Source organism: Oryctolagus cuniculus, chromosome X (genome assembly GCF_051225735.1).
Source record: "Oryctolagus cuniculus isolate XC-2025 breed Fujian yellow rabbit chromosome X, ASM5122573v1, whole genome shotgun sequence".
NCBI classification, from domain to species: Eukaryota; Metazoa; Chordata; class Mammalia; order Lagomorpha; family Leporidae; genus Oryctolagus; species Oryctolagus cuniculus.
The window spans coordinates 38,218,526-38,236,622 of record NC_142888.1 but is presented as its reverse complement, the minus strand read 5'-3'; the positions used below and the strand labels follow the sequence as shown (position 1 = coordinate 38,236,622).

The following is an 18,097-nucleotide window of genomic DNA, read 5'->3' as shown; positions in this document are numbered from 1 at the left end:
ACACATATGTATATATACATATATGCATATATACATATATGCATATATAGTACAGTATATATACATATATATACCGTATATATGTATATATACATATATGCATATATAGTACAGTCACCCATCACTGTAGTTTTTGCCACTTTAAGAATTATCACATGCTGTTGAGGAACAGGTTTTTTTTTTTTTCATACAATTTGTTGAACTCTTTACTTAGTATAGAGTTAATCTTCTGTGTATAAAGTTAATTTAAAATAGATCTTAGTACAAAATAAGACTGGGGATAGAAGAGGGAGGAGGAAGAGGGGTGGGGGTGTGGGTGGGAGAGTGAGTACATTGGGAAGAATCACTATGTTCTTAAAGTTGCATTACAAAATGCACAAAGTTTGTATTCCTTAAATAAAAGGTTTATTTGGGAAAAAATTTTAAAAAAAGAATTGTCACATAAATGGAATCACACAGCATATAAACTTATGTGACTGACCTCATTTAATCAGCACAATGCCCTTGGGATTCATTCAAGTAGTTTGCTGTATCAAAAATTTATTCTTCTCAGTTACTGAGTAATATTTCATTATATGAGTATACCTCAATTTGTTTATCCATTTATTTTTTATTTAATTGAAAGGGAGAGACATATATATATATATATATATGTACATATATATCCACACACATATATTGATTTTTAAGATTATTTGAAAGGCAGATTTACTTATTTGAAAGGTTTATTTATTGTAAGATTTATTTATTTGAAATGGAGGAAGAGAGAGAGAGACTGGGACTCAAACCAGTGCTTCAGGGGCTGGCACTGTGGTGTACTAGGCTAAGCCTCCACCTGCCGCGCCAGCATCCTATATGGGCACTGGTTTAGGTCCCAACTACTCCCCTTCTGATCCAGCTCTCTGTTTACGGTCTGGGAAGGCAGTGGAAGATGGTCCAAGTGCTTGGGCCCCTGCACCCACATGGGAGACCCGGAAGAAGCTCCTGGCTCCTGGCTTCAGATCAGCTCAGCTCCAGCCATTGCAGCCATTTGGGGAGTGAACCAGCAGATGGCAGATATCTCTCTCTGTTTCTCTTTGTAACTCTACCCCTCAAATAAATAAATAAAATCTTAAAAAAAAAACAGCACTTCAATATAAGATTTAGGTGTCACAAAGCAGTGGCTCAATCTGCTGTGCCACAACACCAGGCATCACATTTTCTTTATCCTTGTATCTATTGGTAGACACCTAGATTAATTGCATATCTCCACTACTGTGAATAATAACAGAATAAACATGGAGCACGGATGTTTCTTTGACATTCTATATTCAATACCTTTGTGTATGTGCCCACTACAAGGATTGTTAGGTCATATGATAGTTCTGTTTTTTAACCTTTTGATGAATCTACATACTGATTTACAAAATGCCCACACTAACATACATTCACACCAATAGTGTACAAGAGTTCTATTTTCTCCACATCCTCACCAGCATTTATCATTTGAATTTTTTTTTATCTTTTATTTAATGAATATAAATTTCCAAAGTACGACTCATGTGTTACAATGGCTTCCCCCCCCATACCGTCCCTCCCACCCACAACCCTCCCCCTTCCCACTCCCTCTCCCCTTCCATTCACATCAAGATTCATTTTCGATTATCTTAATATACAGAAGATCAGCTTAGTATACCTTAAGTAAGTATTTCAACAGTTTGCTCCCACACAGAAACATAAAGTGAAAAATAATAGATGATTTTTTTAAAATGATGATGAAATCAGATCAGACCTATTGTCATGTTTAATCCCAGTGAGAGTCAAGTTGGGAATTGATAATTTCTTTCTTTTTTTTTTTTTTTTTTTTACAGAAGATCAGTTTAGTGTACATTAAGTAAAGATTTCAGTCGTTTGCACCCCCATAGAAACACAAAGTGAAATATACTGTTTGAGTACTCGTTATAGCATCAAGCCCCAGTGTACAGCACGTTAAGGACAGAGATCCTACATGAGGAGTAAGTGCACAGTGACTCCTGCTGTTGACTTTACCAATTGACACTCCTGTTTATGGCATCAGTAATCTCCCCATGCACCAGTTATGAGTTTCCAAGGCTATGGAAGCCCCTTGAGTTCTCCGACTCTTATCTTGTTTAGACACGGTCATAGTCAAAGTGGAGGTTCTCTCCTCCCTTCAGAGAAAGGCACCTCCCTCTTTGAAGACCTGTTCTTTCCACTGGGATCTCACTCACAGAGATCTTTTTGCCAGAGTGTCTTGGCTTTCCATGCCTGAAATACTCTCATGGGCTTTTCAGCCAGATCCGAGTGCCTTTAGGGCTGATTCTGAGGCCAGAGTGCTATTTAGGACATCCGCCATTCTATGAGTCTGCTGAGTATCTCACTTCCCATGTTGGATCACTCTCCCCTTTATTTATTCTATCGGTTGGTGTTAGCAGATACTAGACTTGTTTATGTGCTCCCTTTGACTCTTAGTCCTTTCATTATTATCATTTGAATTTTTGACAGTAGTCATTATAACAGGTCTAAGGTGACATGTCCTGTTGCTTTGGTTTGTATTTCCCTGAAAATGAGCCCATCACAATTCTTGATAATGTTATTTTCTGAGGTTTCTGTCTGGCTTTGATAGTTCTAAATAAGACAACATAGAAGCTATGCAAGCTAACAAAGAAGTGAAGGTCTTATGAAAAATTTCAATTCAGTGCTCGACTTTCCAGTGACAAATAAATAAGCAGCACCAGGCCGGCGCCGTGGCTCAATAGGCTAATCCTCCACCTAGTGGCGCCGGCACACCAGGTTCTAGTCCCGGTCGGGGCACCAGATTCTGTCCCGATTGCTCCTCTTCCAGGCCAGCTCTCTGCTGTGGCCAGGGAGTGCAGTGGAGGATGGCCCAAGTGCTTGGGTCCTGCACCCCATGGGAGACCAGGAGAAGCACCTGGCTCCTGCCTTCAGATCAGCGTAGGTGCGCCGGCCACGGCGGCCATTGGAGGATGAACCAATGGAAAAGGAAGACCTTTCCCTCTGTCTCTGTCTCTCTCACTGTCCACTCTGCCTGTCAAAAAAAAATAAGCAGCACCAGGAAACAAGAAGCAGCAGCAGCAGCAGCAGCAGGTTGATGGGGAAAGGCTAAGGATGTTTTTGCATACGGGAATGAAAAATTGGAGAATTTCAGTCAAAACCTCACAAACCAGTGTTTGCTTAGCTGATCCTTTTCATTAACTCCCATTAAGCACATAGGGGCTCTATTTTGCTACTGGGTGCCCTATGCCCTCAGAAATCCCTGAGGTTCCTTGAAGGTTAAAATTTCTTTCCAAACAGCCAGTTCTGTGTTCAGATAATGTGGTCATAAATGATCGCCTGAACTTGCACAGTTTAAAGCTTATTTTTTCAGAAGAGAAATGGATGTTTCTGAAGCTCAGAGCAGCACTGTAATGTAAGCACATTGTTTGAAATGACAATATGTAGCACAATGCATTTGAGTTAGTGGAAGGATGTAAATAAAAGAGCATTAAAGTACAATGAAAGGGGACTGGCACTGTGGCACAGCAGGTAAAGCTGCCACCTGCAGTGCCAGCATCCTATATGGGAGCACGGTTCAAGTCACAGCTGCTCCACTTCCAATCCAGCTCTCTGCTGTGGCCTGGGAAAGCAGTAGAAGATGGCCCAAGTCCTTGGACCTCTGAACCCACTTGGGAGACCCGGAAGAAGCTCCTGGCTCCTGGCTTTGGATTGGTGCAGCTCTGGCTGTTGCAGCCAATTGGGGAGTGAACCAGTGGATGGAAGACCTTTCTCTCTCTCTCTGCCTATGCCTCTCTGTAACTCTGACTTTCAAATAAATAAATCAACATTTTTTAAAAAATTGAACTATGATTTTAATAAGTCAAAGACAGTAGCCTAGAGATGGCTTCTAATAATCAAGTGGTAGCAGTTTGAACATTAAAATAAATTCCATTAAATTATCTAAGTCAACTAAACTTTGCAAATGGTTATTCATTGGTTTGACCACAAACCAGGTAGATTCTACAGAATACTTTGCATCAGTCATGATTCTACATTTATATTACATTTAAGTGATCTCTAACATGGCTAAATATCAATACACAGGCACCTTTAACACAAGCCTACACTTTAGTAATTGGCAGTAAAGAAATAAAACTGTCAAAGCCCATGGGGACAAAGAGTAAGAGGAGAGATAATAGTAGGTAACATATTTAGCAGATTTGGGGAAGATGAAAAGCAGATGGATGAGCAATAATGAACTTGGCAGAGGAGAGGAAGCAACAATTTGAACGCTTCCAAGAAACAAGCTATTTTGCCCCCATAAAACAAAAACAGTTTGGGGGCTTCAAAGAACAAACATTTTGGAAGGTGGGAGGTGTAGGACTGACAACATTAGCAAGTACACAGTCAAATCCCACCCCCACCTTGAAAATTCATAACTACTATTCCCCCACACTACAAAATTCCTGAGGTTTATTATCAGAAAAAAAATGGAAGCCGAGAAGCTATGGGGACATCAAGTAAAGTGGACATTAGGGTGAAACACACAGCTGCAAGCAAAGGGATAAAGCCAAAGTCAGCATCTGGAGCAGTAGAATCACAGCCCCCTTCCTTTTCCTCCTTCCACAATTCTGCACACTGGTTTAAATCTCCCCAGTAGGAATGTGGAAGATTTTAACCTGATGAGATTCAAAACCTCACAGCAAGATTTCCAGATACAAAGGTTTGAGTGTTCATTTAGTGCAAAAGCTATCTTACCAACATATCAGCCCTTGGAAAAAAACAATAGTTGACAACACACTGTCACCAAGACAGGCCTCTCAGGCCCTTTCTCAGTATATCTGCCTATAACAATGGCATGTTTAAGGTTCTCTTGAAATGAGAGACAAATTAACACAAATATAAAAAATGAACTAACAGTAAACAGTAATTTCAGGGAGAAGAAGAAAAGTTGCTAAAATTTTAATAAATGTGAATAGAATAAGAAAAGCTATTGAACCTATGAAATAAGATCCAGATATACTTTTAAAAGACAACAAACAAAAGAGCTATGGGAAACTAAAAGTAGAATTATTAAAATGAAATGTTCAACACAAAAAATGCATAAAGTTGAACAAAAATAGTAAGTGGAAATAGTAAGGAAAATAAGATGGTTTACTTAGAAGATGCATCAATTAATAAACCTCCAAAAAAAAAAGAAAAACAAAAGAATGGAGAAAAAAATACCAAAGAAGAATACAAGAGGGCCGGCGCCACGGCTCACTAGGCTAATCCTCCGCCTGCAACGTAGGCACACCGGGTTCTAGTCCCGGTCAGGGCGCCGGATTCTGTCCCAGTTGCCCCTCTTCCAGGCCAGCTCTCTGCTGTGGCCAGGTAGTGCAGTGGAGGATGGCCCAAGTGCTTGGGCCCTGCACCCCATGGGAGACCAGGATAAGTACCTGGCTCCTGCCATCAGATAGGCGTAGTGCCGGCCGTAGCGGCCATTTGGGGGATGAACCAACAGAAGGAAGACCTTTCTCTCTGTCTCTCTCTCTCACTGTCTAACTCTGCCTGTCAAAAAAAAAAAAGAAGAAGAAGAAGAAGAATACAAGAGAATTTCTCAGAATTGGAGGACATGAGTCTCCAGACTTACAGACCAAGATTCCAAAATAATGAATTTTAGAATACTCAGGTCATATCATGATGACATTTGTAAACAAGAAGGTTAAAGAGAAAATGCTAAAAAGCTTCAAGTCACAAAGTTGCAACATTCCAAATTAGAATGCCATTCAATTCTCTAAAGCAGCACTGAAAGCAAGAAGATAATAGAGCAATAATTTCTCCATGATTCTGAAGGAAACATAATTTCCAAACTAGAATTCAATGTATCAAGTAAGTGAGAAAGCAGAGAAAATGTGTTTGTATTCAGGAAAGGGCTCAAAGAATTTACTTTCCATATGCCCTGTATTACTTTTCCATTTCTGTTATAACAAATTACCACAAACCTCATAGCTTAAAACAACAGAAAATTATTCTCTTAGAGCTCCAGAAATCAGAAATCTAAAATGGGGCAGTTGGGGGAAGGGGGCTGCAGGTATTTGGAACAACTGCATCCCACGCTAGGGTACTTGGGTTCAATTCCCAGCTTTAGTTCTGGACCTGGGGAGGCAATGATGAGGGTTCAAGTAGTTGGGTTCCTGCCACCTGTATGGGAGACCTGCATTGAGTTCCTGACTTTGGTGGACTTTTGGAGAGTGAACCAGCAAATGGGAGTCTCTCTCTCTCTCTCTCTCTCTCTCTCTCTGTAATTCTGACTTATAAGTAAATTTTTTAAAAATCTTCAAAAAAAGGACAAACCTGAGCTAGTATGGCTGAGAATGTAGAGAAATTGCAGCCCTCATACATTGCTGCTAAGTATGTAAAACAGTGGAGCTACTTTGAAAAGGTCTGGCAATTGCCCCCCAAAAAAAAAAAAAAAAAGTTAAACATGAACTTACCACATCGCCAAGCAATTCCACTTCTAGATATAAAACAAAAAGAATTGAAACAGGCATTAAAACAAATACTTGCTTGTAAATGTTCATAAAACCACTAGCCAAAAAGTAGATCCAATTCCAATTGTTCTTCAACTGGTGGATGGATAAACAAAATATAATCTATCCATACAATGAAATATTATTCAAATATTAAAAAGATTGATACATTAATTCATTCTATAACGTGGGTGAATTTAGAAAACTCTATGCTAAGTGGAAGAAGACAAAAACATTTAGATGGTGATAATAGTTGGACAATCTGTGAACATACTAAAAACAATGTATTATATACTTTAATACATTTTTTAAAAGTACAAACAACACAAATAAAACATGGTCTGTTTCCAGACCAGATGGAGTGGACTCATTTATCTTTATTCATTCAACTAACAACTTTAAACAACAATAACTATGGAGTCCGGCATTTGACACAGTAATTAAGTCACTGGTTGGGACACAGGCATCCCATATTGGGGTGCCCACTTCGAGCCCCAGCTCCTCTACTTCCTATCCAGATTCCTGCCACTGTGCACTCTGGGAGGCAGCAGGTGACGGCTCAAGTACTTGGATCCCTGCGATCTATATGGAAGACATATGTTCAATTCTGGACTCTTGGCTTTGGCCTTGCCCAGCCCTGGATGTTGCAGGCATTAGCTGAGTGAACCAATGCATGGACGTTCTCTATTTCTCTGTCTCTCTGTCCTCCTGCCTTTCAAATAAAGTGAAAATAAATAAGTAAGTTTCAACTTAAAAATAACACTGAACATCATACATAAAACAAACATAAAACTGTAGATTGGAGAAAAGATGGTAGACAATGTAGGGATCTCAGGTTTCAAGGAATAGCATAGCAGTGACTTCCCTGACCTTAATTTTTGTCTTCCCTATCTCTTGGACTGTGCACCAAGAAGCTAGAAACTGGGGCCAGTTCTGTGGTGTAGCAGGTGAAGCCATCATCTACAATGCCACTGGCATTCCAAGTGGACATTGGCTCATGTTCTGGCTGCTGCACTTCCAATTCAACTCCCTGCTAATGGCCTGGGAAAACACCAGAAGATGGCCCAAGTGCTTGGGCCCCAGCACCCATGTGGGAGACCCACAAGAAGCTCCTGGCTCCTGGCTTTGGACGGTCCCTGCTTTGGCCATTGAGGCCATTTGGGGAGTGAACCGGCAGATGGAAGACCTCTCTCTCTGTCTCTCCTTCTCTCTGTCTGTAACTCTGCCTCTCAAAAAATAAATAAATCTCTAAAAAAAAGTCTAAAAACTGCCAACAAATGTAGATTTAAAAGCTTCCTGTTCCCACCAGGATGATGTTATCAGATGCAAAGGAGGAAGCCTAGACTTCCAGCCTGGTCTGACAGGAACAAGAAATCCCAACCCTTCCCACCTGATAACATGTCAATAGAGTCCTCCTAAAACAGAACATTTACATAAGATTCAGAGTTGCATAGTACTAGCATATAGCCAAAACATTCAGGTAACAGTCTTAAAGCATACCAAGAAATGAGAAAAAATAGTCATCCTTAGTGAGGAAACAAATAAATGTAAGCCCACATCAAAATGAATCATATGCTGCAATTATCTAATAAGAATTTTAAATCACTCATCATAAAATACTTCAACAAGTGATTACAAACACATCTGAAACAAATTATATCTACAAAATCTCAGTAAAGAAAAAGATGTAAATAAGTAACTGGAAATTTTAAAACTGAAAAATACAATTACTAAAAACCTCACTGGAATAGGAAGTAGCAGAATGAAGATAACAGGAAATAATAAGCTAATTTGAATTAAAAAAATCAAAGGAAATTACCCAATCTAAGAAACACTTAGAAAATAAATGGAAAGCAAATGAACTGTTTCAGGGACATTTAGGACAACAAAAATATATCTAAGTTCATGTCACTGGACTCCCAGAAGAAGAGAAAGAACATACAGGTGAAAAAAATATTTGAGTAAATAATAGCTGAACTTTTCTCCAAAATGGAGAAAGGGGCATAAAGCTACAGATTCAAGAAACTGATTGAACCCCAAACAAGACAAATCCAAAGAAATCCACAAGAGGTCACATCATAATATAACTTATGAAGACTAAAGGAAAAAATCTTCAAGACAACTACATAGAAATTACACATTAGTTATAGGGCAACCCCACAAATGACAGTGGACTTCTTGCCAGAAACCATGGAGGCCAAAAGTATGTGGCACAATATTTTTCAAGTGCTGAGAGAAAAAAGGTTCTGTCAACCCAGAATCCTATATTCAGTGAAAAAATATCCTTTAGGAATAAAAGGGAAATCAAGATATTATAAAATAAAAGCAAATAAAGATTTTTTTGCACTGCCAAGCCTACCATAAAATAACAGGTTAAAAAAAAAAAAACACTTTTCCAGAAAAAAAGTGATAAAAGAAGAAATTCTGGGGCCCAGTGCTGTGGTGTGGCAAGTTAAAGCCCTGGCCTGAAGCACCAGCATCCCATATGGGTGCTGGTTCAAGTCCCGGCTGCTCCTCTTCTGATCCAGCTCTCTGCTATGGCCTGGGAAAGCAATAGAAGATGGCCCAAGTCCTTGGGCCCCTGCACCCACGTGGGAGACCCAGAGGAGGCTCCTGGCTCCTGGATCGGCACAGCTCCAGCCGTTGCGGCCATCTGGGGAGTAAACTATCAGATGGAAGACCTCTCTCCCTGTCTCTACCTCTCTCTGGCACTCTGTCTTTCAAATAAATAAAATAAATCTTTTTTTTAAAAAAAGAAAGAATTCTGGAACACTGACAATGAAAAACAACAGAAAGAGTAAAACTGTGGGTAAATATAACAGACTATGCTTCTCTTCTTTAGGTTTTCAAGTTATATTTGATGATTGAAGGAAAATATATCATTGTCTTCTTCGTTTCTCACTATACAAAGGAAATATTTAAGATAGTTACACAAGGGGACAGTAAATGAACCTAAATGGAAATATGTCACCGACTTCTTTTCAGTAAATAACCTTTTATGCTATTTAATAAATTATGTGTGTATAATGTGAAACTAGAGCAACTACTTTTCATATACTTTAGTAAACTATAAATACATCAAAATTAAAATTAAAATAATAATTATGAAGGCAAGTAAATGAAAACAGAAAAAAAAATCAGGACGAGCAAAGAAAAAAATCATAAGGGGACAGTGCTGTGGCGTAGCAGGTAAAGCCTCCACTTGCTGTGCTGGCATCCCATATGAGCACCAGTTTGAGTCCTGGCTGCTCCTCTTCCCATCCAACTCTGGGAAAGCAGTAGAAGACGGTCCAGGTGCTTTGGCCCCTGCACCTGCATGGGAAACCCGGAAGCAGCTCCTGGCTCATGGCTTCAGATAGGCCCAGCTCCAGCTGTTGCGGCCATTTGGGGAGTGAACCAGCAGATGGAAGCTCTCTCTCTGTCTATAACTCTACCTCTCAAATAAATAAATAAAATCTAAAAAAAATCATAAATGGTATATCAACAATTATTTTAACTGAAAGTCTGAATACAAAGAAGCAAAGGCAATACAAGAGATCAAAGATAGGCTTTTCAACAAATGGTTCTGGAACAACTGAACATTCATATGCAAAAAAATTAATCCAGATACATACAATCCACCTTCCTCAAAAATTAAACTCAAAAGGGATAATAAAGGTAGGCATTCATCCTAGCACGCATCCCATATTGGAGTACCTTGGTTGTTGAACCAACAACCTGCCTCTTGCTTTTGTCTCCAGCTTTCTACCATTGCAGATGCTGGGAGGCAGTGGTGATGGCTCATGTGACTAGGTTCTGGTCACACATACAGGAGACCCGGATTGAGTTCCTGGCTCCTAGCTTCACGTTCAGCCCAGCTTCAGCCATTGCCTGCATTTGCTGAGAAAATCAGCAGATGAGCTTGCTTTCTCTCTCTCTCCATGTCTGCCCCTCAAATAATCTTTTTGAAAAGAATCATAAACCTAAATGTAAAATGCAAAACTATAAAACTCCTATAAGACAACACAGGAGAAAACCCAGTGACCTTGGTTATGGCAATGACTTTTTAATACAACATTAAAGGCATGATACATGAAAGTAATAATTGATAAGCTGAACCTTATTAAAATTTAAAAATTCTGCTCTGTGAAAGACTCTGTCCAAAGAATTAAAAGATAATCCACAGACTAGGAGAAAATATTTGCGAAAATTTTATCTGATAAAGGACTGCTTCCCAGAATAAAGAACTCTTAAATATCAACTACAAGAAAATAAAGCAATTTTTTAAATGAACAAAACATCTGAAGAGATGCCTTACCAAAAATATATAGGATGGGGCCAGTGCTGTGGCACAGCAGTGAAGTCACTGCCTGAAGTGCTAGCATCCCCTAAGGACACCGGTTAGAGTCCCAGCTGCTCCACTTCCAATCCAGCTCCCTGCTACTACACCTGGGAAAGCAGTGGAAGATGGTCCAAGTCCTCTGGCCTTTGTATCCATGTAGGAGCCTGAGAAGAAGCTCCTGATTCTTGGCTTCAGGTCAGCCCAGCTCCAGCTGTTGCGGCCATTTGAAGAGAGAAACAGTGGATGGAAGATCTCTTTCTCTCTGCCTCTGCCTCTCTGTAACTCTTTCAAACAAATAAATAAATCTTTGAAAAAATATATAAGTGACAAATACACATATGAAAAGATGCTCAACATCATGTAGCATTAGGGAATTACAAATTAAAAAACAGTGGCATACAACTACACACGTATTCAAATAGTCAAAATCCAGAATGCTGACAACGTACTCTTGAGGATGTGGAGCAACAGAACTCTAATCCATTGCTGGATAGGATGCAAAATGCTACAGCCACTTTGGAAAGCAGTTTGGCAGTTTCTTATAAAACTAAACACATTTCTACCATATGGTCTAAAAGTTTCAATCCTTAGTACTTATCCAAATGAGCTGAAATCTTATATCCATACAACAACCTACAGATAGCAGCTTTATTCATAATTTGCAAAAGTTGGAAGCAAGATGCCCTCGGTGGGTAGATAAACTACAGTGAATCCGGAGAATGGAGTACTACACAACACTAAAAAGAAATAAGCTTCCAAGCCATGAAATATATGTCACTAAGTGAAAGAAGCCAATCTGAAAAGTTTATATACCTACTATTCTGACTATATGACATTATAAAAAAAAGGCAGAAGTACAAATGCAGTACAACGATCATAGTTGCCAGGATTTTCAGTAAGGAAGGAATAAATAGGCAGAGCACAGAGCATTTTCCGAGCAGTGAAGCTATTCTGTGTAACACTATAATAGTGGATACAGGTCACTATACATTTGTCAAGATCCTTAAAATGTACACCAATGAACCCTAACACAAGCTATGGACTTTGGATGATAATGAAACGCTGATGTTGATTCATTAATTGTAACAAAGATACCGCGGCTCACTAGGCTAATCCTCCGCCTAGCGGCGCCGACACACCGGGTTCTAGTCCCGGTTGGGGCGCCGGATTCTGTCCCGGTTGCCCCTCTTCCAGGCCAGCTCTCTGCTGTGGCCAGGGAGTGCAGTGGAGGATGGCCCAGGTGTTTGGGCCCTGCACCCCATGGGAGGCCAGGAGAAGCTCCTGGCTCCTGCCATCGGATCAGCGCGGTGCGCCGGCCGCAGCGCGCCGGCCACGGCGGCCATTGGAGGGTGAACCAACGGAAAAGGAAGACCTTTCTCTCTGTCTCTCTCTCTCACTGTCCACTCTGCCTGTCAAAAATAAAAAAAAAAAAAAAAGATACCACTTTGAAGAGTGATGTTGATAAGGTGGAAGGCTTTGTATGTGTTGAAACCAGAAGCTTATGGGAAATCTCTCTATCTTCTACTCAGATTTGCTATGAACCTAAAACTGCTCTAAAAAATAAAGTCCATTAAAAAATAAAGTCTACTTCAAAAACCAACCAAAAATGGTATAAATATACAAATTACAGAAATTGATATAATGGGTAAAAGTAATGCCCACAAAACTATTGATTATAAGAAACTGAGTACAAATATAATGATAGATGTGAAGTGTGAAAGTAAGCAGGGGTTGTGGTGCATTGGGGTTAAGCTGCTGCTTGGGACGACCGCATCCCACATAAGAGTGCCCATTCGAATCCCGGCTGCTCTCCTTCTGATCCAGCTCCCTGATGCTGTGCCTGGGAAAGCATCAGAGGATGGTCCATGTGCTTGGGTTCCTGCCACCCACACAGGGAACCTGAATGTAGTTCTGGCTCCTGGATTCAGCCTGGTCCGGCTCCAGCTGTTGCAGCCATATGGGGGTAGGAGGTAAGTGAACCAGCATATGGAAAATCTCTTTATCTCTCCCTCTCTCTGCCACTCTGCATTTCAAATAAATAAATCTTTTTAAAAAGAAATTAATAATAAGCAAAATATATCATACAGATATGAATGAAAAGAAAGCAAGAAATGAACAATGGAATGATACATAAGTGTCTCCAAAAATCTGTTTGCCATGAAAGCAACAAAAACATTGGCAAAAGTTGTCAAAATCAACTTTTTCATAACTCTGAGAAATTTTAAAGGCATGGCAACAATGTGAGGAGAATTTATTCCATAAAATAGTAGCATTTTGGTAAGAATATTGAGCTCTGTGACATTTTAACGTGTGCTATTCCCATTACCTTCTATCCAGCTCTACAGTAGCTTTGAAAATCAATACAATCATAGTAGCCATGAAAGCCAGCAACTTAGTAGCCGAGGTATGGGGCAGATTAGATTTGCATATTCCCCAAATCCCCAGGCCAAGAGGATTGTCACTACTTGGCCTGCCTGAAAGTTCCCTGGTAAATCCAATCACGAGATTTGTCTGTATTTCACTTTATTCGGACCTTTCTTGCGTGTGCAGGCTTTTCCTCGGGATGTTTGTAGAAAACAATCAGTGGAAATTATTAAACATCACAGCTCCCTGAGGTGGGCATCCAAGTTGGTGTAAACAAGCTTACAAGCAAAAACTTACAAGAAAAATGTGGGAAATGAGATGTCTACAGGCAGCTTTGAAAAGCTGTTCAATAAGAGCCTGGGAACCTAGGAGCCCATGTGCATGTGCAAGTCTGTGTGTGAATGTCCAAGAAAGACCTGAGAATGCTCTAATCTGTCACCTCTGATCTACCTCGAAGTCCTATCCAAGCGGGAAGTGAAAGTTAAGGCACTCTTGTGAAGTGCTTGTTGCAGTGTCAAAGATGTGCCTAACACGAAAAGCCCTAAGCCAAGTCTCAGAGGTTCATTCATGCAAGGCATTTAAGAAAAATCTCTGCCCAATCATTAGTTGAACTAAGCCAGCTGAGCAGAGATGTCACTGGCCATACGTAACAAGAAACCACTTTACAAAATTTGTTCAGTAGTAATTAAACAGACAACAATATCATCAGCAGCAACAACAAGCAATAATAATAATGATACTCCTGGTGGTAGGGTGAGAATCTGATTTCTTGAACTCTCACATTGTATTATCTAAAATGTCCACATGTGAAAAATTATGTGACATCTAAAGCAACAGGAAAGTATTGTTTCCTCAAAGGAAAAAATTAGGTCAACATAAAGTGTCCCCGAGGATGCTTAGATTTAAACTTACTTGACAGAGACTTTAAGTCAGCTTAAGTATGTTCAAAGACAAAAAGGAGGGATGGATTGGGCACAGTTGTTAACACGCCACTTGGGAGGCCCCCGTCCCATACTGGAGTGCCTGGTTTGAGTCCCGGCTCCACTTCCAATCCGCCTTCCAGCTAATGTGTACCCTGGAAAAGTAGCAGAAGATGACACAAGTTCTTTGGTTCCTGTCAACCTTGTAGGAGATTCAGATGGAGTTCACGGATCCTAATTTCGTCCTGGTCCAGCTCTAGCTTCTTGCAAGCATTTGCAGTGTGCACCAGTAGATGGACAACGTCTCTGTCTCTCTGCCTTTTAAATAAAATGAAGAATAATTTAAAAAAAAAAAGAACTTAAGGAAAATTTATCTAAAGAATTAAAATAAAGAGAAAATTGTCTTATCAGATAAATAATAGCAATAAAGAAATTGAAATAAAAAATAGAAATTCTGGAGTTGAAAGTACAAGAACCAAATGTTTTAATTCAATAAACAGGCTCAACAGCAGAATTCAGCTGGCATAAAAAAGAAAGTTAACTAGAAGATAGTTCAATTGAGATGATCTAATCTAAGGAGCAGGAAAAAAAGGATAAATCAAAATGAACAGATCTCAGAAAAATGTGGGACACCATCAAGTATGCCAGCATTTTGCATTCTTACCAGCAATATATGAGATTTACGTAAGAGAAGGGGAACGGAGCAGAAAGGATATTTGAAGAAATAATGGCTGAAATTTTTCCAAGATTTGATGAAAAACATTAATTTATACATCCAAGGAACTTAACCAAATTCACATCGTAATCAGGAGTGAAGAAACTCATCATCAACAAGGAATCCTAACAGCAGATTTCACATCATAAACTATGGAAGTCAGAGGAAATAACATGATATATTCAAACTGCTAAAAGCAAAAACTGCTGCGGCCAGTGCTGTGGCTCAGCAGGTTAAAGCTGTGGCCTGCAGCACCAGCATCACATCTGGGCAAGGTTCGAGTCCCAACTGCTCCACTTCTGATCCAGCTCTCTGCTATGGCCTGGGAAAGCAGCCGAGGATGGCCCAAGTGCTTGGGCTCCTGAATTCATGCAGAAGACCCAGATGAAACTCCTTGCTCCTGGCTTCGGCCTGGCTCAATCTTGGCTGTTGTGGCCATCTGAGGAGTGAACCAGCAAGTGGAAGACCTCTCTGTCTCTCCTTCTGTCTCTCTGTAATTCTGCCTTTCAAATAAATAAATAAATCTTTTAAAAATATTTTAAAAACTGCTAATCAACATTTGTATATCAACCAAGAGTGCAGGAGAAATCTTCCAAATATGAAGGAGAAATTAAGACATTACAAAATAACAAAAACTGACTTTGTTGGTACCATGGATGCACCACAAGAAATACTATAGGAACCTTCTCAGAATGAAATGAAAGGACACTAGATGGCAACTCAAATACCACTGGTAATGGTAAGTAAACAGATAAATATACAACTGCAGAAACAATTTACATTTTTATGAAATATTTAACCCTGCTTTATAATATCTGCTATGTGTAAAATACATAGATGTAGATACCACACAACATGTTCATGGAAAATGTATATTATGAAAAGACAATGCATGGATTTCAACATTTTTGCAGCAAAATAAACTTATCTTTTAATTCAATTTTTTTTTTTTTTTTTTGACAGGCAGAGTGGACAGTGAGAGAGAGAGACAGAGAGAAAGGTCTTCCTTTGCCGTTGGTTCACCCTCCAATGGCCGCCGCGGCTGGCGCGCTGCGGCCGGCGCACCGCGCTGATCCGATGGCAGGAGCCAGGAGCCAGGTGCTTTTCCTGGTCTCCCATGGGGTGCAGGGCCCAAGCACCTGGGCCATCCTCCACTGCACTCCCTGGCCACAGCAGAGGGCTGGCCTGGAAGAGGGGCAACCGGGACAGAATCCAGCGCCCCGACCGGGACTAGAACCCGGTGTGTCGGCGCCGCTAGGCGGAGGATTAGGCTAGTGAGCCGCGGCGCCGGCCTTTTAATTCAATTTTTAAAAACTTATTTCAGAAGGGCCAGAGTTATGGTGTCATTTCTTTAAAAAAAAAAAAGATTTATTTTATTTATTTGAAAGACAGAGTTGGGGCCGGCACTGTGGTGCAGCAGGTTAATGCCCTGGCCTGAAGTGCCGGCATCCCATATGGGCACCGGTTCAAGACCCAACTGCTCCACTCACTTCCAATCCAGCTCTCTGCTATGGACTAGAAAAGCAGTAAAAGATGGCCCAAGTTCTTGGGCTCCTGTACCCACATGGGAAACCCAGAAGAAACTCTTGGCTCCTGGCTTTGGATCAGTGCAGCTCCGGCCGTTGCGGCCAATTGAGGAGTGAACCAGTGGATGGAAGACTTTCTCTCTCTCTTTCTCCCCCGCCCCGCCTCTCCTTTCACTGTGTAACTCTGACTTTCAAATAAATAAATAAATCTTTAAAAAAAAAAAAAAGGCAGAGTTACTGAGGGGGTAGAGCCAGAGAGAGAGAGAGAGAGAGAGAGAGAGGGGTTCACTCCGTTGGTTCACTCCCCAAGTGACCGCAACGGCCAGAGCTGAGCTGATCCGAAGCCAGGAGCTTCTTCGGGATCTCCCACATGGGTGCAGGGGCCCAAGGACATGGGCCATCTTCTACTTTAACCCTCTGCACCACAGCGCCAGCCCCAGTGGTGTCATTTCAATAGCAACATTCCGTACTGAAGTGCCAATTGGGTCCCAGTGTTGCATTTCTAATCCAGCTTCCTGCTAATGCATCTTAGAAGGCATCAGACGAATGTCCAGTGCTTGAGCCCCTGCCACCCACATGGCAGGCCCGGACAGAGTTCCAGGCTCCTGGCTTCTGAATGATCCAGCCCCAGCTGTGGCATGCATTTGGGGAGTGAAACACCAAAAAGAAAATTCCTCTCTCTCTCGCTCTCTCCTTCAAATAAATAAGTAAATGAATAAATCTTTTTAAAACTACAAATTTATTTAAGAGACAGAGAAATGAATACTGCAAGACAAAGAAACAACTCCCATCTGCTGGTTCACTCCCCAAATGCCTGCAATGGGCAGGAGGGCTGAAGCCAGGAGCTGGGAACTCTGTCCTGGTCTCCCAGGCAGGTGACAGACTTGAGCCCTCACTGCTGCCACCCAAGGTCTGAATTAGGAGGAAGCTGGAATCATTCAGACATTGACGGGGCATCCTAACCGGTGACTGAACCGCTAAGTCAAACACCTACCCTTTAATTCCACTTTTCTATGAACTTTTTGAAGAAACCTCATATATATGAGGCAATATAAATATATATTTAGTTTGTGCTCCTTTATTTTCCTACATGATTTTGAAAATGACTGCCATACTACAAGTTCTGGGGTGGCAATATGAAGCGCTCCACGAACCCATTCTCCAGTCAACTAACCCAAATTGTTGAAAAATATTTAATAAGACAACCATGTAAAGACTATAGAAATATTCCAAGAGCATACATCAAATTTTTAAAAATGTTTATTCAAGAAAAGCTACCAAGTCTCAAGCAGAATCTGTGGCATTTGAACCATAACCTGTTCCTTCTCTCATCCTTGCAATTCAGTTTAGCAAAAGTCTCCACTCTAGTTGCATGTGGCCAAACAGTTCTCCCTCTGCTCTTAGCTCCCAATCAAGGCATATATTCTCTTACAGGAGGGAAAGGACACCAGCATTTCTCAACCCCTTTTTATTTTTTATTTATTTTTTTGACAGGCAGAGTGGACAGTGAGAGAGAGAGACAGAGAGAAAGGTCTTCCTTTGCCGTTGGTTCACCCTCCAATGGCCGCCGCACCGCGCTGATCCGATGGCAGGAGCCAGGTACTTCTCCTGGTCTCCCATGGGGTGCAGGGCCCAAGTACTCGGGCCATCCTTCACTGCACTCCCTGGGCACAGCAGAGAGCTGGCCTGGAAGAGGGGCAACCGGGACAGAATCCGGCGCCCTGACCGGGACTAGAACCCGGTGT

At 40.9% G+C, this 18,097-nt stretch overlaps 2 long non-coding RNA genes across 3 annotated transcripts in view; both read right to left on the bottom strand.

Moving 5' to 3' along the window:
- The window catches only part of LOC149119611 (uncharacterized), a 53,205-nt gene that overhangs the window by 27,146 nt on the left and 7,962 nt on the right, over positions 1 to 18,097 (bottom strand). The gene's annotated exons all lie outside the window — the stretch shown is intronic.
- The window catches only part of LOC149119612 (uncharacterized), a 30,738-nt gene that overhangs the window by 5,396 nt on the left and 7,245 nt on the right, over positions 1 to 18,097 (bottom strand). Inside the window, exons 2-3 of one of the 2 annotated variants that reach the window (XR_016228177.1) lie at positions 14,104 to 14,429; positions 10,532 to 11,111 (exon numbers count right to left, since the gene is read on the bottom strand). This is a non-coding gene — a long non-coding RNA (uncharacterized LOC149119612). Of the gene's footprint in view, positions 1 to 10,531; positions 11,112 to 14,103; positions 14,430 to 18,097 lie in introns of those variants that run through there. The other variant, XR_016228178.1, reaches the window with a different exon arrangement.